This window comes from Schistocerca americana, chromosome 1, assembly GCF_021461395.2.
Source record: "Schistocerca americana isolate TAMUIC-IGC-003095 chromosome 1, iqSchAmer2.1, whole genome shotgun sequence".
NCBI classification, from domain to species: domain Eukaryota; kingdom Metazoa; phylum Arthropoda; class Insecta; order Orthoptera; family Acrididae; genus Schistocerca; species Schistocerca americana.
This window is the reverse complement of record NC_060119.1, coordinates 665006646-665018347: the sequence shown is the minus strand read 5'-3', so window position 1 is coordinate 665018347 and position 11702 is coordinate 665006646. Positions and strand designations below refer to the sequence as shown.

Below are 11702 nucleotides of genomic sequence, written 5' to 3'. Positions count from 1 at the left end.
CCCAGTTTCCTGATGAGTCAGTACATCTTATGAACAAGCTTTGAATTAACGTTAATCAAGCAGCAGCGCTCCAGTTTCTTAGCATACAGAAAGAGAAGCAAGTAACACACTTTAATTCTTAAATGAGAAGTTTCCAGGCTAACTTCTCTTAAGAAATATTACAACATATTGTTAACTGAATGTACCAATACCAAATGTCAGCTTTGTAATGTAACTTAAAATGAAGTGGTCTGCGATATCATAAGTGTACAAACAGAACATTAACAATATTTATTATGCATTTACATTAATTTTTGAAACGTTCGTTGTGGTAGCAGACTGATCTGTAACATAGTCAGAAACTGTTATCCTGGATTGGAAAGTGACAGTCTGGTTGAGTTGCCAAAGCAAATGAATGTGTATATAAAATCTTAGATGTGGTAACATACTGATCTGTAAGGCAGTCCAAGGTCCAGGACAATTTGGAAAATGACAGTTTGGTAGTGGACTGTGGAAGTGGCATCAAACAGTTCCATTAATCCACAATATCCATCTCAGTAGTTCATTTGCATAAAATGAGCAATTCCTTGCATTTCAATTATTATTTTCAAGGGTCCCTTCCTTGCAATCAGAAGTCAAACAAGTTTTGTAGTTTATTAGCGAAAATAATCAGTTTTGAAAATATAATGTAATTGGGTGGATAAAAAAAATCTACTCACCAATTAGCAGCAGAAGATACACATATAAAAGTAACTGAAATCTACAAGCTTTCACAGCCAGTGGCTCCATCTTCTGGCAGAATGATTGAAGGGGAAGGAACAAGGATGAAGGAAAATGGCAGATGAGACTTAGGAAATAGAGAGAGTTTGGAAAAGTTGCCTAGAACCGCAGGTCAGGGAAGAATTACCGGATGGGATGAGAAGGAAAGACTGAATCAGTCATGCCTTCTCTTCCCGTTCAGTGATACTCCCTCAACCTGTAGTTCTGGCCGATTATTGCAAACTCTCCCCATATTCTGAACCTCAACAGTTGTTTTCCTTTACCCCTCTTCCTTCCCCTCCAACCCTTCTGCCAGGAGGGGGAGTCCCTGGCTCTGAAAGCTTGCAGATTTCAATACGTATTAGATGTGAGTTCTCCTGCTGCTGCTTGATGAGTGGATTTTTAATCTATCCAGTTACATTAAGTTTTACAGTTTGGACCACTAAACATCACATACTACCATGTCACAGTCAAGTATCTATGTTCTACGTAAAAATATCAGCGGAATGTCAAAATTAAAGTAACATTTTGTGTTTAGACACATGAAATAAATTGGAAAGGTACTTGTAGCCTATTACATTAAGAAAATTATCAAACAATAAAAATCTGACATTGACATAGACAAATTATAAGTCCTTTAAACTGATCGCTGTGTCATTAAATTTCCCCCAGCATTCTGGTATTTGCAATAGCAACATCTACCCAATTATCCAAGTGACTCATCATATAACCCTTTTTATTTCATTTCATTTTATTATCTTCTTCATTTACATGGTATAGGAATTGTCACAAGTGTAATTAACAAGCAAAGTACATGTAATACAAACATAGTTACAAAATATCACTTAAAACCTATTTTCAACATATTTTTAAGAGTACAACATTTGTCATGTATGTGTACATAAATGTTAAAGACAATAATTTTACACACAGTCAAAGTACTCACCTATGTCATAGAAACTTTTGCTTAAAAGGCAATTTTAAGCTCAGTCTTAAATTTTACTTCATCCATTATTTCCTTCATGTACATTGTAAAGTTTTCGTCCAAAATAACTTACATGCTTTGGTTTTTTGTTGTTCTTACTATTTCTACATCTAATTTTTTACAATTGCGAGTATTATAATTGTGACAGCCTTCATTGGTAAGTAAATTGCTCAGGTGTGCTCTTGTGCATAGAATGCTTTTAAATATATACTGTGATTGTTGGGTACGTATTTGTAATTGTTTGAAGAGGGGCCTACATTGAATTCTAGGTGGTGGTGGTGGTTAGTGTTTAACGTCAGTCGACAACGAGGTCATTAGAGACGGAGCGCAAGCTCGGGTTAGGGAAGGATTGGGAAGGAAATCGGCCGTGCCCTTTCAAAGGAACCATCCCGGCATTTGCCTGAAACGATTTAGGGAAATCACGGAAAACCTAAATCAGGATGGCCGGAGACGGGATTGAACCGCCGTCCTCCCGAATGCGAGTCCAGTGTGCTAACCACTGCGCCACCTCGCTCGGTGAATTCTAGGAAAATTGTGCATTATAATTTGAATGGCTCTTTTCTGTAGTTTGAAGGTATCTATTAGGAGTGATTTAGTTTTACACTATATTGTAAGACACAACAGACTGAAAGTAAGCAAAATACACTAATTTAGTACACTCTATGCTGCATACTCTAGGTATTCTCCTCAATGTGAAACATGCCAAATTGAGGCTGTGGGATAAATACTTTGTGGATGGCACGTTCTCTATCTCTTTGTCACTCAGTTTTAACTGGAGGTCATTTCCTTGGGTTGCTTTTCCATACTGTATATAATGTGTTTTTCTTAAGTTAGCATTTAACCACTGTTGTATATATTTCAGGACTGTCAGTTGTAGTGGATGATGATTTTTTGTCATCACTTATAATTATGCTCGTGTCATCTGTGAACAACATATTTTTGGTAGCAATATTTGGATTCTGTGTGTCTTTTATATAAAGGAAGAATAATAGGAGACTAAGAACACTGCCCTGCGGGGCACCTCTTTTCACTTTTTTGCATCTGAAACACACTTGATCTTCTGGTTATTATGATCAGAGATGATTTCTACAATGCGAGTTCTGTCTTGAAGCTAAGATTCAAACCATTTCCACACAACTCCTCTTACTCCTATTTTTCCACCTTGTTTAACAAAATTTGGTGATTTATTGTATCGAAGGCTTTCGACAGATCTAAGTTAATTCCCACTAAACATTTTTTATTGTTAAGATTCCTGATAATCTCTTCAGTATAGGCACAGGTGGCTGATTCTGTGCTGTGGCCTGAACGGAAGCCATGTCGATTACAGTTCAGAAGTTTGTATGCATCTAAGTAATTTATGAAAACAATCAATTATTGATAAAATTATTTAATTGGATAGATAAAAAATCTATTCACCAAGCGGCAGCAGAACACACACATGAAAGACTGTTGTGATTGGCAACTGTCTTTTATGTGTGTGTTCTGTCACCAATCGGTGAGTAGATTTTTTATCTATCCCATTAAATAAGTAATTTACAAGTCTGGTTTTCATTAATGTCTCTAAAATTTTGAAAAATGATTGGGGGAGGGAAATTAATCTATAATTTTTCTACCTTATATGGATCTCCTTTTTTAAGCAAAGGTCTAACATTCAAGATTTTCAACCTCTGTGGAAAAACTGCTTAGCTGAATGACAAATTGGCAATGTGTACCAGGGGCTTTATAATTTGTTGGGCATCTTTTAAATTAGTGACACAGGCTCTTCATCCACACATGCAGACATTTTTTGTTTTAGACTCTTTATCACCTTTAATATTTCATTTTAATTTGTAGGAGTTAACATCACACTACTGTCTACTGTTGAAGTTGTTAATTTCTCATATTTGGTAAAGTTTTTGCTTTATGACACATGTACACTTAAAAAAAATAGTTATTACTCTAATTTGCCAAGTTTCATCTTTTTATTCAATATTTTCACTATTTTTGAGTACCTACTATTTCCTGATCCATGAAGCTCTCAACTGTTTCCCTTTTCACTATTTCTGAAGTAGTTCTTGATTTATTGCCTGATTTTCTTATCAATCTTTCATTACTTTGTAACTTTGCTTTTGTAATTGCCTTTCTACATATTTTTATGGTTTACTCCATGTTCAGGGGTCAGTACAACTCTTCAATTTAGAGTTAAGCATTTTCATTGTTCTGGAGAAATTTCCAATACCTGTCGTAATCCAGGAAATGTATGTAAATGCCCGTATGAGTTTGTTCTACAAGTTTTTTTAGAAGAACACAATTCGAGTTTTAACATAAAATGGGAAGAGAAAACATCATATACAGCATTTTTGCTTGTTTGTAACAATACTTCGGCACATGGTTGGTTACCTAGTGTATTTAAGAAATGACTGCAACAGTTAGGGGAGAAAGTTCTTTTGTATATTTGATGTGAAATATTTTAAGTCACTGGGCCTCTGTTAATTTTAAGGATCAGTGCATCGTGATTGGACATTCCTAGGTTGACATTAATTACATCTGTATCAACGGCTCCTACACTTGTGAAGAAATTATCTACGAGACTTCGTGAAGAGTTTGTTACTCTTGTGGGGCTATTTATATGTGGATACAAGTTGAAACTATGATGAATTGACTTTGTAAGGCAGATAACTACTGCACATCACAACACTGTCAGGTATGTGCTGACTGACATTTGGGTTAGGTTGAAAGCTGACACTTTGGCTGAGTTGGCAAAGTCAACAAACATCAACACCTCATATAGGTTGTGATATCAGATTTACCAGCAGTGGAGCCTAATTTTTATGTGTGCACCTCACTGAAAAAAGCAGGCGGGGGAGGGGAGGGGGGGGGTCCAATACATAACTTTTACCGAACAAGTAATAATTTAAAGTTAACTGTCATATATGTTACACAATGCCTGAGTGACTTTTACTAACTTCAAAATAATTCATGCTAATACATTGACATTAATTGGATTTTTGTATTTTTACTGCTGATCATCTGTTACGAGCAATGTTGTTTAAAACATTATACTAACTCACTTTTGGAAAGGAGAGAGGACTGGGATGCTTGGCTGCTGCCTTGATACAGAAACTGCTCCATCAATTTATTTAACACTGGCGAAGGAAACAACTAGTCTAGATTTAAACTCACTACATGAAAATATTTCCAGGGATTCGTAGTATGCTATGCGAATAGAAAGTGCCTTGTGAGGCTGTTGGGCGCATAAACGATTTCTGGGGATACATACATATACTGCATTTTACTGGCGGGGACACACATTCTCACTGTGCCAAAATTTAAGCAAAGGATGAGATATAAAGGTAGCCACAATGAAAAGTTAATTATTATGTTTAGTCACTGTAGCTACCAGTACACGGGTTTTTATGAAACTCGTCTCGTTTAAATACAGGCAGTCTTTAAATCAAAAATATAGTATACAGTCAGTTACCAAGTGTGTATGCTGACACGAACTGATATGCGGCACTGTGTTTTGTGCCGGTTCCCTGCTTCATTATTGAATCGTAGGGCCGTACTAAACACTGTAACGTGCATCGTTTCCTTATGTACAATAATTTAAAATGAAAAGTTGGGTTTAGGTAAGAGAGCAGAAAAGATATATTACTATTTATAAATACGTGTTCGTCAACAGCTACGACAAGCGTCTTGTTTATCTAATGCAGCAAGAAAAGGTTATAAAAAACTGAACTGTAAGTGTCAACTTGTGGTACCCTGTAATTAATCAATTCGCTAGCTGTATTATACAGCTGTTGACCTACAAAACGTATGGGCCGTGCAAAATGGAGGGCACACATGGTCGCAACACTGGACTGCAGCCTGCCGTGTCCCACTTTTGTCCAAACTAGTACATCTGTCGCAATGTCACTGAAATATACAATAAAGGAAATCCGCAATTCGCCTGCTATTTATCACCCGTCACGCACGCAAATGGAACTTCCTCGTCGTTCTTAACAGAAGCGACGGTACCGGTCCATCCAGAATAACGCCATCGAAATAAACTTCCTTAAATATTAGTAAATGCTGCAGTTGTCTTCGGCGACCTTCTACATTACACACAGACGCTGATGTTCCTACAGACTGTGCGGATTGCTCCACCGAGAATACCCTGTGTTCTTCAAGCTAATCTAGTAATAAAAAAAAACGTTCATTATACTTTTTAAACGTAGAACAGATTAGCAGTCCGAAACCACATGAATGCATCACACCAATGTTCACTTTAGTGAAACAGTCCCTCAGGTCTGCCACACGGCCATTGGCAACACTGACTCTTATGACCCCGCAAACGTCGGGGAAGGTTGTTGTGTATTCGATGTTATAAATATTAGGTGATATGTTGACTAAGGAAAGGAAATATATGTGAAAGACGGAATGTCAAGTAACGTGGGTCATGCAACTTTGAGTTTACATGAATATAGTGGAGTGAATTGGTGGAATTAACTCGTTATTCTTTCCAGCAGGTGGGTAACGGTACACTAAGACCGAAAAACATTTGTGATTGTGAAAGTGGTTGATTGTATTATAAACTTCCGGAGTTGGTCGAATATGAGTTTTTTTTTACTGAAGTTTATTGTCAGGGAGTTTTTGCAGTTTGCGGAGTTTTAAATGTGAGTGAATTGTTGAATGATAGATCCTGGCATAAATTTGACTCAGTACTGCACCACCTGTTTAGAGCGTGCTATATCAGATGTCTTCGATTGTTGATGTGACTAGCAAAAGTTTTATCACAGAAGCGATGTTTGTACTTATTGAAAGTTTTGTTGCAAATTGCCCATTGGTGTGTGCTGAAATAGCCCGTAACTGCCGTCACCTGTCATCGTCCAATGTGAAAATGTTGTTTCTAAATCTCGAGACAATATCCTAAAGATAGATAATTAGATTTTTGTTTGTCGTTCAGCATCTGACCCTTCCATAGATTTCCTACTTTATTTTTGACACAGCACTTCAACAGCGTGTGTGTATTGCAGAAGATGAAATTCTGTACCTTTCGTTGTCATTAGTTGTTCTTTCTTCACATTTCTTGGTAGCCTGACATTGCCACTGTAAATTATGGAAAAAGAAACTATATGCCACATACGAACCAAGGCCAGATGCCAGCCCAAAACTTTGTGTGTGTGTGTGTGTGTGTGTGTGTGTGAGAGATAGTGGGTGGGGGAGGAGGGGATTGTTCTTATTAATTGAAACTACTTGTTGGAATTTGTTTGCGTAATTTCGGTTGGTAGGACATGTTTTGAGGCATCAAGGGATCACAAATTTAGCATTGGAGGGCAGCGTGGAGGGTAAAAATCGTAGAGGGAGACCAAGAGATGAATACACTAAGCAGATTCAGAAGGATGTAGGTTGCAGTAGGTACTGGGAGATGAAGAAGCTTGCACAGGATAGAGTAGCATGGAGAGCTGTATCAAACCAGTCTCAGGACTGAAGACCACAACAACAACAACAACAACAATTTACCCACATACTTGTACAGTTAATATTTTAAGTGTCTCAAATACAGGAATATGTGCAACATTTTAAATGTATTTACTTTAATATTCCATGCATATTTTATCCATTTTGGTGAGCACTGCAGCAATTTTCATTAACTGCATTGTAGAAAATACTGCAAACAGCCACAAGAGGCAAGCAATTATAAAAAAGTGCCAATTTTGTTAAGAGTAAAATGACCGAAAATTCAGGTACTTTGCTTTCTATAGTCGTATCTTCGTTGTACATTTTCGGGTACCTGTTTTTTAGCCTATCCACTTATAGATTCTGTAGCTCAGCAAAAAAATATACATCATAAATTTTTGTTTTCTGCTAAGTGACTTGCATTGTTACTATTTGCCCTTACAGCCAGAGGTTTTGCAAGACTTCACATTCTTTATGTAATAAGTAAATTCCATTTGGAAATGTGGATTCTCAGTGTCGGTATCAGATGATATATGCATACAAAACACAAGAATCATTGGTCTTGTCAGTGTTTAACCAAGAAATCTGTTCTTTTGTGTATTAATTAGATTCCAGCCAGTGCAAGTGTAATGAATGCAAAGTCATTCACTTCTTTCTTTGCGTCTACCATTTCTTTTTCATTGTCATTATTTTGTCACAGTTGAAAAGTAGAGAGATATCTCCAGTCCTGTTTTAAAGTTATTTAGTCAGTTTCATGTTCCATTGATTATCTGAACAATACTCTCTCGATGCCATTTTATTTATTTATTCACAGGCTACTGGTTTTTTTTTTTTTTTTTTTTTTTTTTTTTTTTTTTTTTTTAGTATAAATTCATAGATGGAATAGGAGTTGTCCATGAGAAACTAGTTTTAATTTACATTTAAAATACGCTTCACTACCTTTCAGACATTTTAAGTTATTGGTAAAATGATCAAAAATTTTAATTGCTACATATTGAACCCTCTCTGAGCCACTTAGAGCTTTGACAATGGGTAATAAAGGTCTTATTGAGTGGAAGTATATCAAGAGTTTGATACGTTTATTTCCAAGATTAGCCATTATACATTGAGCAAAGGTGGCTGAACTGATTTGTTTAAGAAGCTCAACAATATTCTTCTTCCAGTTCAAGTCTTCATCAATTCGTACACCCAAAAGTTTGGTGCATTCTACCCTACTTACTGACTCCTGCTCATGTGTGACATTAATTGTTGTTATGGCTTTATTTGTTGTACAGAAAAGAATGCAGAGTGTTTTTTTTTTTTCAAAATTTAAGGGGAGTCCATGTTTAGAGAACCATTGAATAATTCTTTGGAAAATATTATTTACTAACTCTTCTATTGCTTTCTCTCCAATGCAGTTTGTTATAACAGAAGTATCGTCTGCAAAAAGTACCAGTTTTGCTTGTTGACTGTTAAGTGGAAGGTCATTCACGTATATTAGGAATAGGAGTGGAACCAAAATTGAACAATGTAGGACTCCCCTTGTGATGTTACCCCAGTCACTAAAATTTTCTAACATTCTAACATTGTCTGAATTGGTTTCACATTCTGTTTGTCGGGTTGACAGAAGCGTCCGATCCAACGCGTCGGCTTTGACCCATGACGTAAGGGTGTTGTCGTGTGTGACGTCATGACGGCGCAGAGTTTGCTTTGAGTGTGGCTGTCTCCAGTTCTGTTTTATCTTATTTTATTTACTTTTCTGACCTGTTCGTTCTATCTCGTGAGATTTTTTTTTTAATTTAAAAACACTTATTACTTATTTTAATTATCTGTTTCCTCGAATTTCTGTTTTAGTTTATTATATTTATCTTTCTGATCTGTTCGTTCTATCCCGTAAGATTTTTTTTTTAAAAAGACAAAAAACACTAATCAGCTACTGAAGCATCTTTATCTTCTATGGGTTGCAGGGGTTATGACCCATGGGGAGGTGGGTGGGTATTCATACATGGCTGTCTTCACTTACACGTTGTAGCTACGCAAGGCGTCTAAATTTGTTTATATTTAGTTTACCCCCCACCCAAAACACCCCATTTCCCGCGCTTGTCCCGTTAGTGTCATTAGGCTTCTTGTGGAAAGTGTGTGTGTTTGTTTTTGTTTCCGCCATATTTGTGACGTCATGGGTCAAAGCAGACGGGTGGGATCGGACGCTTCCGTATTTCCTGTTTGTCAAGTGTGATTCAAATCAGCCATGTGTAAAGTCATCAGTTCCATAAAACTTGGGTTTTTCGAAGAGAGTATCTTGACGTATACAATCTAAGGCCGTGGAAAGATCACAAAAATACTAACTGGTGATATAGTATTATTTAAGACTTTTACTATTTGATGAGTGAATGTATAAATGGGATTCTCAGTCGAACAACCCTTTTGGAATCCAAATTGTGATATGCTGACTAAATTGTCTCCACTTAAGTGTGCGACTACTCTTGAGTATTGGAAAAAAAAATTGGTAAAGAAATTGGACAATAATTATGCAAGTCTGCCTTGTCACCTTTCTTATGAAGTTATTTAATAATTGAATATTTTAACCTGTGTTGAAAAATTCTCTTTGCCACTGATGCATTGCATATATAACTTATCGCTTATCAAGTTGGAATGACTTTTCAGAATTCTATTTGAAATTCCGTCAATCTCACAACAACAGTGTCAATTAGTTTGTGTTATGGAATCTTGTACAATGACTGGCTGTCCTGTCTCCCTTTTGACAGTGTCCCATATAGTTGTAATCTTATTATCTGTATTATTTTATTTCTACCAGGACATGCACACTTCTGAATATTTTAAAGGCTCTCTTCAACATGCTACAGTATTTTTTGTAGTATGCAAGTAATGTTGGCTCTTGACTTACTCTGGCTTTGCATACATTTCTCCTCCCGTTACATGAGATTTCAATTCCTTTAGTTATCCACAGCTTACTTTTTTGCCAAATATATTCCTTACTTATCAATAAATAATGGATACTAAATTATACTCTCGTATGTATGCTTGAAGGCATCACTTACACTATTTCATCTGTAATTAGCATCAAGGAATTGTTTCCAGATCAAATCTTTTAATTAGTAATGGAATGTACATAATTGTGAATTTTCTGCTAGATTAAAACTGTGTGCTGGAACAGGATTTGGGCACATACTTAACTATGAGTGTACATATACTGGAAAATATAAAAAGTATTGACTACTTATTTTCTTTACTGGGACATGTATATAATTATAAAAAATTATGGCAAATTTAAACTGTTATTAAAGTGTAAGCGTATGGTCTTGTGGAAGGGTTTGTCATTTCGTGCAGCCCAACCATTAATTCCTCTCACGTGCCAACCTTTTCATCTCGGAGTAGCACTTACACCCAACATCTTCAATTATTAGTTGAATGTGTTTCAATCGCTGTCTTTGCCTATAGTTTTTACCCTCTGCAGCTCTCTGTCATAGCATGGAATTTATTCCATGATGTCTTAACACACGCCCTATCATTCTGTCCTTTCTTCTTGCCAATATTTTTCAACACATTTATTTCCTTGCAAATTTTTTGGTGAACCCCCTCACTTTTTACTATAGAAGACCACATAATTTTCAGTATTATTCTGTAGCACCACATCTCAGATGCTTGTCGTCTCAACGTTTTCTAGTTGTCGTATCGTCCATGATTCATTTGCGTAGGATGCTTTGCTACTCTGCTTCTTACAGTTGGCCTATATCCTTCATGCTTGGTGTTATGTACAAGAATAGTTTTAAAAAAAATTTAGATTTAATTGTGGTACAAAAAACTGTATGAAGTTGTTTCTTTAGAAACAGTTGCGGAGCATATAAGTACAGATAGTAAAATGTTATTGAAACACTGTTTCCAGAAGAGCAATGTGCAAAGCCATGAGTTGAAAAGCCATAGAAATTCTTAAAAGTTCACAAGTCAGATGGACACTCAGCCAGGTACCATAAAAATTTGGAAATCTCTTAGCTCCCCTCTTGACCAAAATTTACTGCAGATCTATTGAGTAGAGAACTGTTCTCACTTGTTAAAAAATATATAGAATGTCATTGAGCCATCAGCCATTCAACATTTGCTGTGTGAATAAAGATCTTCTCAGCTCAGCACAATTTGTTTTCATTACATTCATAACCAACATAGTCTTTACCTGATCCATTAGTTTTCTTTCTCTGTCTCCTAATAATTAATTCCCCAGTGCACATCCTGCCATTGCTCATCGAACAATTTTCATTTTTGAGTGCTTTTTGCATGGAAAGCCCCTACCTTACTGCCATATGTCAAGATTGGTAATACATACATATCAACTGTAAACTTTGTTTCATACATCAGAATCTTAGTTTTGAAAATCCTCTTTAGTGTATCAAAAGCACTATAGGCCTTTTCATATTCCCAAGTGTTTTTTTTTTCCCCAATCCAGTTGTCATATCAGCTGTGCAAAATTTAAAATCTCCTCAACTGGTTTTATGCCACCTGTCCTTTTTGTACTATTTTTGGTCTGTTCTATTAAGTACTTCTATGCTTTGCTGAAGTTCACCAGTAA

At 36.2% G+C, this 11702-nt stretch overlaps 1 protein-coding gene across 1 annotated transcript in view; it reads left to right on the top strand.

Moving 5' to 3' along the window:
- Positions 1–5805: 5805 nt before the first annotated feature.
- Positions 5806–11702, top strand: part of LOC124608439 (serine/threonine-protein kinase D1) — a 213421-nt gene continuing 207524 nt past the window's right edge. The window contains exon 1 of the mRNA XM_047139985.1: positions 5806–6210. The gene's annotated coding sequence lies outside the window, so the exon portion shown is untranslated. The remainder of the gene's footprint in view (positions 6211–11702) is intronic.